Genomic DNA, 12,450 nt, shown 5'->3' with positions numbered 1-12,450 from the left:
AAAGAGTGGGGGGAGAGAGAGCGCAAAAGAGAGGGGGGAGAGAGAGAGCGCAAAAGAGAGGGGGAGAGAGCGCAAAAGAGAGGGGGAGAGAGAGCACGCAAAAGAGGGGGGAGAGAGCGCAAAAGAGAGAGAGAACGCAAAAGAGAGGGGGGAGAGAGCATAAAAGAGAGGGAGGAGAGAGAGCACAAAAGAGAGGGGGAGAGAGGGAGAAAAAGAGAGGGGGAGAGAGAGTGCAAAAGAGAGGTGGAGTGAGAGAGAGCGCAAAAGAGATGGGGAGAGAGCACAAAAGAGAGGAGGAAAGAGAGCAAAAGAGAGGGGAGAGAGAGAGAGAGCAAAAGAGAGGGGGAGAGAGAGAGCAAAAGAGAGGTAGAGCGATAGAGAGTGCAAAAGAGAGGGGGAGAGAGCACAAAATAGAGGGGAGAGAGCACAAAATAGAGGGGGAGAGAGAGAGCAAGGGGTGGGACCGCTGTACTGCAAAAAATGGTCCATGTGAATGGGCTTTAGGACTAGTATATATATATATATATATATATATATATATATATATATATATATATATATATATATATATATATATGAATATCTATTAAAAAATGCATGTGTGTGTGAGTTTATATGTATATGTATATATATATATATATATATATATATATATATATATATATATACCTCATATCTTTGAGCCCTCTTAATTAAGGTAGGAATATTCTGATTGGCTGATCGGAACAGCCAATAGAATGCGAGCTCAATCTGATTGGCTGATTGGATCAGCCAATCGGATTGAACTTGAATCTGATTGGCTGATTCCATCAGCCAATCAGAATATTCCTACCTGAATTCCGATTGGCTGATAGAATCCTATCAGCCAATCGGAATTCGAGGGACGCCATCTTGGATGACGTCATTTAAAGGAACCGTCATTCGGCGAGTAGGCGTCGCTTGAAGAGGTTAAATCCACGTCGGCTGGGAAGAAGATGGCTCCGCTCCGCTCAGGAAGAAAGAAGATTGAAGATGCGGCTTGATAGAAGACTTCATCCCGATGATGGACTTCCGACTTCAGCCCGATGATGGAGTTCTTCAGCCGCCGATTGGATCAAGACTTCGGACCCTCTTCTGGACCGATCGCTGAACCCGGTGAGGTGAAGACAAGGTAGGGAGATCTTCAGGGCCTTAGTGTTAGGTTTATTTAAGGGGGGTTTGGGTTAGATTAGGGGTATGTGGGTGGTGGGTTGTAATGTAAGGGGGGGGGGGTATTGTATGTTTTTTTTTAACAGGCAAAAGAGCTGAATTCTTTGGGGCATGCCCCGCAAAGGGCCCTTTTCAGGGCTGGTAAGGTAAAAGAGCTTTGAACTTTTTTAATTTAGAATAGGGTAGGGCATTTTTTTTTATTTTGGGGGGCTTAGTTATTTTATTAGGGGGCTTAGAGTAGGTGTAAATAGTTTAAAATTGTTGTAATATTTTTCTAATGTTTGTAAATATTTTTTTATTTTTTGTAACTTAGTTCTTTTTTATTTTTTGTACTTTAGTTAGTTTATTTCATTGTATTTATTTGTAGGTATTGTATTTAATTAATTTATTGATAGTGTAGTGTTAGGTTTAATTGTAGATAATTGTAGGTATTTTATTTAATTAATTTATTGCTAGTGTAGTGTTAGGTTTAATTGTAACTTAGGTTAGGATTTATTTTACAGGTAATTTTGTAATTATTTTAACTATTTTAGCTATTAAATAGTTATTAACTATTTAATAGCTATTGTACCTGTTTAAAATAATTACAAAGTTGCCTGTAAAATAAATATTAATCCTAAAATAGCTACAATATAATTATAATTTATATTGTAGCTATATTAGGGTTCAATTTACAGGTAAGTATTTAGCTTTAAATAGGAATAATTTATATAATAAGAGTTAATTTATTTTGTTAGATTTAAATTATATTTAACTTAGGGGGGTGTTAGGGTTAAGGTTAGACTTAGCTTTAGGGGTTAATAAATGTATTATAGTAGCGGTGAGCTCCGGTCGGCAGATTAGGGGTTAATACTTGAAGTTAGGTGTTGGTGATGTTAGGGAGGGCAGATTAGGGGTTAATACTATTTATTATAGGGTTATTGAGGCAGGAGAGAGGCGGATTAGGGGTTAATAACTTTATTATAGTAGCGGTGAGCTACGGTCAGCAGATTAGGGGTTAATAATTGTAGGTAGGTGGCGGCGACGTTGGGGGCGGCAGATTAGGGGTTAATAAATATAATATAGGGGTTGGCGGTGTTAGGGGCAGCAGATTAGGGGTTCATAGGGATAACGTAGGTGGCAGCGGTGTGCGGTCGGCAGATTAGGGGTTAAAAAATTTTAATAGAGTGGCGGCGATGTGGGAGGAACCTCGGTTTAGGGGTACATAGGTAGTTTATGGGTGTTAGTGTACTTTAGAGCACAGTAGTTAAGAGCCTTATAAACCGTCGTTAGCCCAAAAAGCTCTTAACTACTGACTTTTTTCTGCGGCTGGAGTTTTGTCGTTAGATTTCTAACGCTCACTTCAGCCACGACTCTAAATACCGGCGTTAGAAAGATCCCATTGAAAAGATAGGATACGCAAATGGCGTAGGGGGATCTGCGGTATGGAAAAGTCGCGGCTGTAAAGTGAGCGTTAGACCCTTTCCTGACTGACTCCAAATACCAGAGGGCGGTAAAAACCAGCGTTAGGAGCCTCTAACGCTGGTTTTGACGGCTACCGCCCAACTCTAAATCTAGCCATAAGTATTTAATATAAATAGATATTCCTTTATATATTTGTATATATCTATTCCTTTATATATACTGTATATATAAATATATATGTATATACACAAGGCGTTTTTTGTGGGGGTACTCACCGTTACTGAGTACGCCAAACCTCTACAAACTCATAAGAGAGGGGGTTACTAAATACATAAAACATTGTAAATAACCGTATCCCTTTGCTTTTCTCAAAGTTAGTGAGCAGAATATATCAATTAAAAACCAATGATTACAGGCACCCTTTTTTTTGAGTACCGGCACTTTTTTTTTTTCAAAAAAACTTTCTCACTCTCTCTCTTCTCTCTCTCTGTCTCTCTCTCTCTCTTTATATATATATATATATATATATATAAAGGAAGGGGTAAACAGCACATAAAATGTCTATACTAAAACATATGACATGTAAATATACAGGGAGTGCAGAATTATTAGGCAAGTTGTATTTTTGAGGATTAATTTTATTATTGAACAACAACCATGTTCTCAATGAACCCAAAAAACTCATTAATATCAAAGCTGGATAGTTTTGGAAGTAGTTTTTAGTTTGTTTTTAGTTATAGCTATTTTAGGGGGATATCTGTGTGTGCAGGTGACTATTACTGTGCATAATTATTAGGCAACTTAACAAAAAACAAATATATACCCATTTCAATTATTTATTTTTACCAGTGAAACCAATATAACATCTCAACATTCACAAATATACATTTCTGACATTCAAAAACAAAACAAAAACAAATCAGTGACCAATATAGCCACCTTTCTTTGCAAGGACACTCAAAAGCCTGCCATCCATGGATTCTGTCAGTGTTTTGATCTGTTCACCATCAACATTGCGTGCAGCAGCAACCACAGCCTCCCAGACACTGTTCAGAGAGGTGTACTGTTTTCCCTCCTTGTAAATCTCACATTTGATGATGGACCACAGGTTCTCAATGGGGTTCAGATCAGGTGAACAAGGAGGCCATGTCATTAGATTTTCTTCTTTTATACCCTTTCTTGCCAGCCACGCTGTGGAGTACTTGGACGCGTGTGATGGAGCATTGTCCTGCATGAAAATCATTTTTTTCTTGAAGGATGCAGACTTCTTCCTGTACCACTGCTTGAAGAAGGTGTCTTCCAGAATCTGGCAGTAGGACTGGGAGTTGAGCCTGACTCCATCCTCAACCCGAAAAGGCCCCACAAGCTCATCTTTGATGATACCAGCCCAAACCAGTACTCCACCTCCACCTTGCTGGCGTCTGAGTCGGACTGGAGCTCTCTGCCCTTTACCAATCCAGCCACGGGCCCATCCATCTGGCCCATCAAGACTCACTCTCATTTCATCAGTCCATAAAACCTTAGAAAAATCAGTCTTGAGATATTTCTTGGCCCAGTCTTGACGTTTCAGCTTGTGTGTCTTGTTCAGTGGTGGTCGTCTTTCAGCCTTTCTTACCTTGGCCATGTCTCTGAGTATTGCACACCTTGTGCTTTTGGGCACTCCAGTGATGTTGCAGCTCTGAAATATGGCCAAACTGGTGGCAAGTGGCATCTTGGCAGCTGCACGCTTGACTTTTCTCAGTTCATGGGCAGTTATTTTGCACCTTGGTTTTTCCACACGCTTCTTGCGACCCTGTTGACTATTTTGAATGAAATGCTTGATTGTTCGATGATCACGCTTCAGAAGCTTTGCAATTTTAAGAGTGCTGCATCCCTCTGCAAGATATCTCACTATTTCTGACTTTTCTAAGCTGGTCAAGTCCTTCTTTTGACCCATTTTGCCAAAGGAAAGGAAGTTGCCTAATAATTATGCACACCTGATATAGGGTGTTGATGTCATTAGACCACACCCCTTCTCATTACAGAGATGCACATCACCTAATATGCTTAATTGGTAGTAGGCTTTCGAGCCTATACAGCTTGGAGTAAGACAACATGCATAAAGAGGATGATGTGGTCAAAATACTCATTTGCCTAATAATTCTGCACTCCCTGTAATATGGAACATGTAAGCAAAATAATTAGTTTAAAAATTAGAATAGTGAAAAAGTTCTTTATAAAAAGATGAATCCAATAAGGTGACTTGGTGGAATAATATTCCCCTTACCAGAAGATACCTCAATCTAATGAGGTTAGTCACCGCAACTAGTAGAGGGGGGTAGAATTCCAATGTATGTAGATAGAAGTCAGTGACGTTTCATCCACCTCTTGGAGTATGTAGTTATGCATTACTCTGTAACTCTCCTCCCACAGGTATATGTCCATATAAGAGAGAAGAGCTGATATAGTGTAATATTGCTTTTAATATACAAATATAAACACACAGCATACAGTTTAACAACTCACATGAGGTATCCTCAAACAATATGAGGTATGATATACGCAAAAATAGTCACAGAGGTTGTCCTCCAGAGTGAAGTTCCAGGATGTGTATAAACGTATACGAAAGTATACAGTTCAAAAACGTCAGTCCAGCAATATATAAAATAACATAAACAGATCTCAGGTTTAAAAACCAGCAGAGTCCAGCAAGCTGTCGGTATAAAGTACAAGTAACCTAATAGCTGCATATCTTTCTCCTTATATACTGGCACATACTTATTAGTGCTGCTTGTTTTCAGACCAGTACTCTGGACTGTAACATTCTACTTACCTACATATATATATTTCATGTCGGGTTAGTGCACTTGAGAAAATGCGATCTGGTTAGTAAGGCTGTTTTTTCCACTTTTTCCACTCTATTAAATTCTATGGGGAAATACATTAATGCTGTCATGATATTCTTTTTTTTTTTTTTTTTTCTTGAGGTTTCAATAACATGACATACAAAAAAATTAGAACAATTGTTAAATACAGTAAGCTGAGTCAATGGATTTCCATAAGCAATGTAGAGACAGGGTGTCAATTAGAATGTCAAGGAAAGGGTTGACCACCCAGATTACACCGAAGACCACTCTTGGGTCTAATAAGACAGATATAAGTTAGGGAGGGTACTCATGAATAGAGGAGGCCACTCTTGGACCTCATTTAACAAACCTCATTTTCTTTTTTATCCATCTTATTAGTAAATAGCTGGGATGATTAGGAAAGACACAAATAGGTTGCACTCAGACGTTTGCTGTTTGGTTCAAGGGATAGATAGTGACATGACACTTGGCAGCTATATAGGAGAGTTCCCTCTAGATAATAACCGAAGAGCGGGCCTAATGATATATTAAGCTAAAATGATAAGCTTTATGGAACAACTCTTCCTGGGATATATTGAAGGCCACTTCACTACTGTGTTATACGAAGTGAGGTATAATCCATAAAACTGGGGATAAATATCACAAACTTGGGGACTCAACATGTATAAATTTGTTCGCTAACCACTATTTAATCTGTATTCATAACAGGATATATTGGGACTAGAACCTAGGACCAGATCCTCTATTAGTCTGTAATAAGAAAATATTTCTATAAGGGCAGATATTATATAGGGATGTAGAATAAGCAGCTCCAGAAAGGTAGATATCAACAAGTCCCACTCATAGTACTTTACCCATACGGTATAGGATTAAGGTCTTCACATTAATATGAAGATATTAGAGAAGATATACTATATAAGCACTTAATATGCTATACATGCATAATATAAGGGACAAAAGCAATGCAACCAGTCAGTACATCAGTAGTCACATTGTAGATATATTCCCATTGCCAACCTTGAGTTATATGATATAACAAAGCTAAAACATGGTGTGCAAAAGGGGTTTAGGTTTATGGGCTTCAATATCATCATAGTAGGTCCAGCCTACATTAGTTTCAATGGAAGCATGTCCCAGGCTTGGTTGGGTTAATTGGAGTGTGGCTAATTGCTTGTACCCATACTAGTGACTGCACTTCTGTCCCTCTGATATAAGGGCATCAATGTATGGAAAATAGTGATATCTGGAAAGCATAACAGTATGTCCAGTAAATCTTGCAGTCAGAATTAGAAATGCTACTGAAGCAACAGATGCTCATACAGGAATAGACCATAGGTATACTTCTAGTGATTACATATCGAGTAATATACATAAGTTGTAAAACATTAATAAGAAACAAAAGAAAAATCGTCTAACAGCACAATATATACTTGAGAGTGAGAGCTGCGATGCACATCCAACTCTAATGTTAACTAGATATAACTGTTGCAAGTCAATTAATTATAAGTCCTCATATATTGATGTGAATGAGGTTTATTCCTCTATAGAAGTAAGCCGCCAGTCATTTACCTCGTGGCTGGTTCATGTATAGGTTTTTTATCCCACATCAGTTCTCTAGGGGTCGGTCGCCAGATTGCCCCTTGATCACAGAGGAAGAGCAAGCCCCCCGGATCCCAAAAGATGCGAAGATGCGATTGCAGCCATACCTTATCTGACAGGGGCTGAGCTGCGTTACCAGGGGACCTCTGTGACCCTACTATGGTCAAAGGGGGGTATGCAGTATGTTGTGAAAGGCTCATACTGATGCGATTCTTCTTCTGCTCCAAGAGCGCTTGTAAAGTAACAGCATAGGCTTGAGGCAGGTTTTTGCCTCTTGTCAAGACAGTCGCTATATTTGCAACCTGTATTAGGTCATACTGTACTGCTGCTTCCATGTCTGTAGGCTCAGTGTCTCCTGCCAGTATGTTAAAGGTTGGGGGTAGGCGCCGGGGCCCCCAAGCAGCACCACCCCCCCTGTCTTGCAGGTCTCAGGATGGGTAGGTTGTTGGAGCAGGTTAGCGCTTCTGCTAGCAAATGCTATTTGGAGATCCTCTTCTAAGGCCGCATGGTGACCATCGATCAAGCTGCGCAGTTCCATCAAAAAAACGAAGGGGATCTCCATAGTGGTAGCGTAGCGGTACACTATAAGCGGTTATGGGGCAGACTATATTTATCCCAGCATATGTTGTGTCTTGCTGATAATGAAGGTATACGCACCAAACATGCTTCTTAATGACAGGTCCCTAATGTATCCCGCTGGGGGGAATTATGTAGGCCAAGTTCTTAGAATGGCTCCGACCACTAATGCCAACAGCGAATTCTTTCTTTCTGGGCTCATATGATGCGTCTTCTATAGTAGAAGTCATATCTATTCTTTAGTTAAAAGGTAGCCTAGTTAGAAGGTATGAATTAAGGTAAAATCCTTGGAAAGATGGAGCAGCATACAGCTGCGCGCCTGAACATGGACGCTGCCCGGAAGTTCCCCCCCCCGTCATGATATTCTAATGTTGGCTTTTTGTGTACATTGGGATAGCAAGCAAGCAAAAACCTTTTAACTTGTAATACCCGCGCTACCTGATTTGTTCAAAAAGCCAAAGTCGAGTGGAGTTAACACACAAGAGGGAGCAATAAATAGCAATCTACTCTTAGGGGGATATGTATCAAAGCGTCAACTATATTGCATTCGCTGGCATCAATACGGTCGCCTAACATCGCCTAACATCATGGCCGCATATCTCAATACGCTCTCCTTATTTATGAAAAAAGCTGGTAAAAAGACACGCACCAAGTACTGGGAGATGAGCATCGGACTGTTGTTAACTAGCAGTCATCAATCTTGCGTCTATTCGGCTTTTTCCCAACTTTATACCCTGTCACTAAACGCTGCCACTATACTAAAATGTTTAACCCCTATCCACAACCTAAATAATGTTATTAACCCCTATCCCGCCGTGCTCCGACACCACTGCAACCTAAATAAAGTTATTAAAGTTATTAACCCCTATTCCACCACTTCCTGACACCGCCGCCACTAAATAAAAGTATTATAATAATAATAACTAGTATTTATATAGCGCCTTTCTCCCAGTGGGACTCAAATCGCTTTTTCAGCACTCGCTCTCGGAATTCACCAAATCGGCAGCTGAATAGTAATAGTTGTTATTATTACCCAATTTAATGGTACTCATTATATCGACCTCGGAAGGATGAAGGGCTGAGTCGGCCCTGCCGGGATTCGAACCTGAGGTCTTGGATCTTTTAAACAGGCTTTTTTTTGTTGTAGTCAGGGCATTTACCAACTGAGCGACCTCACCGGCCCCTAAACCTCTGGCTTCCCACATCACCACCACTAACTAAACCAATTAACCCCTAAACCGTCAGCCCCCACATTGCCATAAACTAAATTAAGATATTAACCCCTAAACCCAACAATATTCAAATAAATCTTACCTGTAGAATTAAAATAAACTATTTTAAACTATTAACCTAATTAACCTACCCTGCCACTATACTAAAATGTTTAACCCCTATGCTGTCGCTCCCCAACACCGCTGCAACCTAAATAAAGTTATTAACCCCTATCCTGCCACGTTCCGACACCGCCGCAACCTAAATAAAGTTATGAACCCCTATTCTGCCACTCCCTGACACCGCCGCCACTAAATAAATGTATTAACCCCTAAACCTCTGGCTTCCCACATCGCCATAAACTAAATTAAGATATTAACCCCTAAACCCAATAATCTTCAAATAAATCTTCAAATAAATCTTCAAATAAATTTAAACTTACCTGTAGAATTAAACTACCAATTAAATAAACTAAATTACATATTAAAGAAACCTAACCCTACTCAAATTATTTAAATATACTATTAAACATTTTTAAAAGTACTACATTACAGAAAAAAACAAACACTAAGGCCTAGATTTAGAGTTCGGCGGTAAAAGGGCTGTTAACGCTCCGCGGGTTTTTTTCTGGCCGCACCATAAATTTAACTCTGGTATCGAGAGTTCAAACAAATGCTGCGTTAGGCTCCAAAAAAGGAGCGTAGAGCATTTTTACCGCAAATGCAACTCTCGATACCAGAGTTGCTTACGGACGCGGCCGGCATCAAAAACGTGCTCGTGCACGATTCTCCCATAGGAAACAATGGGGCTGTTTGAGCTGAAAAAAAACCTAACACCTGCAAAAAAGCAGCGTTCAGCTCCTAACGCAGCCCCATTGTTTCCTATGGGGAAACACCTCCTAAGTCTGCACCTAACACCCTAACATGTACCCCGAGTCTAAACACCCCTAACCTTACACTTATTAACCCCTAATCTGCCGCCCCCGCTATCGCTGACCCCTGCATTACACTTTTAACCCCTAATCTGCCGCTCCGTAAACCGCCGCCACCTACGTTATCCCTATGTACCCCTAATCTGCTGCCCTAACATCGCCGACCCCTATGTTATATTTATTAACCCCTAATCTGCCCCCCACAACGTCGCCGACACCTACCTACACTTATTAACCCCTAATCTGCCGAGCGGACCTGAGCGCTACTATAATAAAGTTATTAACCCCTAATCCGCCTCACTAACCCTATCATAAATAGTATTAACCCCTAATCTGCCCTCCCTAACATCGCCGACACCTACCTTCAATTATTAACCCCTAATCTGCCGACCGGAGCTCACCGCTATTCTAATAAATGTATTAACCCCTAAAGCTAAGTCTAACCCTAACACTAACACCCCCCTAAGTTAAATATAATTTTTATCTAACGAAATAAATTAACTCTTATTAAATAAATAATTCCTATTTAAAGCTAAATACTTACCTGTAAAATACATCCTAATATAGCTACAATATAAATTATAATTATATTATAGCTATTTTAGGATTAATATTTATTTTACAGGCAACTTTGTAATTATTTTAACCAGGTACAATAGCTATTAAATAGTTAAGAACTATTTAATAGTTACCTAGTTAAAATAATTACAAATTTACCTGTAAAATAAATCCTAACCTAAGATATAATTAAACCTAACACTACCCTATCAATAAAATAATTAAATAAACTACCTACAATTACCTACAATTAACCTAACACTACACTATCAATAAATTAATTAAACACAATTGCTACAAATAAATAACATTAAATAAACTATCTAAAGTACAAAAAATAAAAAAGAACTAAGTTACAGAAAATAATAAAATATTTACAAACATAAGAAAAATATTACAACAATTTTAAACTAATTACACCTACTCTAAGCCCCCTAATAAAATAACAAAGCCCCCCAAAATAAAAAATTCCCTACCCTATTCTAAAATACAAATATTACAAGCTCTTTTACCTTACCAGCCCTGAACAGGGCCCTTTGCGGGGCATGCCCCAAGAATTTCAGCTCTTTTGCCTGTAAAAAAAAACATACTATACCCCCCCCCCCAACATTACAACCCACCACCCACATACCCCTAATCTAACCCAAACCCCCCTTAAATAAACCTAACACTACCCCCCTGATGATCTTCCTACCTTGTCTTCATCATGCCAGGTTCACCGATCCGTCCTGGCTCCAAGATCTTCATCCAACCCAAGCGGGGGCTAGACATCCACTGAAGAAGTCCAGAAGAGGGTCCAAAGTCTTCCTCCTATCCGGCAAGAAGAGGACATCCGGACCGGCAAACATCTTCTCCAAGCGGCATCTTCTATCTTCTTCCATCCGATGACGACCGGCTCCATCTTGAAGACCTCCAGCGCGGATCCATCCTCTTCTTCCGACGACTAGACGACGAATGACGGTTCCTTTAAGGGACGTCATCCAAGATGGCGTCCCTCGAATTCCGATTGGCTGATAGGATTCTATCAGCCAATCGGAATTAAGGTAGGAATTTTCTGATTGGCTGATGGAATCAGCCAATCAGAATATAGTTCAATCCGATTGGCTGATCCAATCAGCCAATCAGATTGAGCTCGCATTCTATTGGCTGATCGGAACAGCCAATAGAATGCGAGCTCAATCTGATTGGCTGATTGGATCAGCCAATCGGATTGAACTATATTCTGATTGGCTGATTCCATCAGCCAATCAGAAAATTCCTACCTTAATTCCGATTGGCTGATAGAATCCTATCAGCCAATCGGAATTCGAGGGACGCCATCTTGGATGACGTCCCTTAAAGGAACCGTCATTCGTCGTCTAGTCGTCGGAAGAAGAGGATGGATCCGCGCTGGAGGTCTTCAAGATGGAGCCGGTCGTCATCGGATGGAAGAAGATAGAAGATGCCGCTTGGAGAAGATGTTTGCCGGTCCGGATGTCCTCTTCTTGCCGGATAGGAGGAAGACTTTGGACCCTCTTCTGGACTTCTTCAGTGGATGTCTAGCCCCCGCTTGGGTTGGATGAAGATCTTGGAGCCAGGACGGATCGGTGAACCTGGCATGATGAAGACAAGGTAGGAAGATCATCAGGGGGGTAGTGTTAGGTTTATTTAAGGGGGGTTTGGGTTAGATTAGGGGTATGTGGGTGGTGGGTTGTAATGTTGGGGGGGGGGTATAGTATGTTTTTTTTTACAGGCAAAAGAGCTGAAATTCTTGGGGCATGCCCCGCAAAGGGCCCTGTTCAGGGCTGGTAAGGTAAAAGAGCTTGTAATATTTGTATTTTAGAATAGGGTAGGGAATTTTTTATTTTGGGGGGCTTTGTTATTTTATTAGGGGGCTTAGAGTAGGTGTAATTAGTTTAAAATTGTTGTAATATTTTTCTTATGTTTGTAAATATTTTATTATTTTCTGTAACTTATTTTCTGTAACTTAGTTCTTTTTTATTTTTTGTACTTTAGATAGTTTATTTAATGTTATTTATTTGTAGCAATTAATTAATTTATTGATAGTGTAGTGTTAGGTTAATTGTAGGTAATTGTAGGTAGTTTATTTAATTATTTTATTGATAGGGTAGTGTTAGGTTTAATTATATCTTAGGT

The sequence above is a fragment of the Bombina bombina genome, chromosome 5 (assembly GCF_027579735.1).
Source record: "Bombina bombina isolate aBomBom1 chromosome 5, aBomBom1.pri, whole genome shotgun sequence".
Classification (NCBI taxonomy): domain Eukaryota; kingdom Metazoa; phylum Chordata; class Amphibia; order Anura; family Bombinatoridae; genus Bombina; species Bombina bombina.
Note: the sequence above shows the minus strand (reverse complement) of the source record.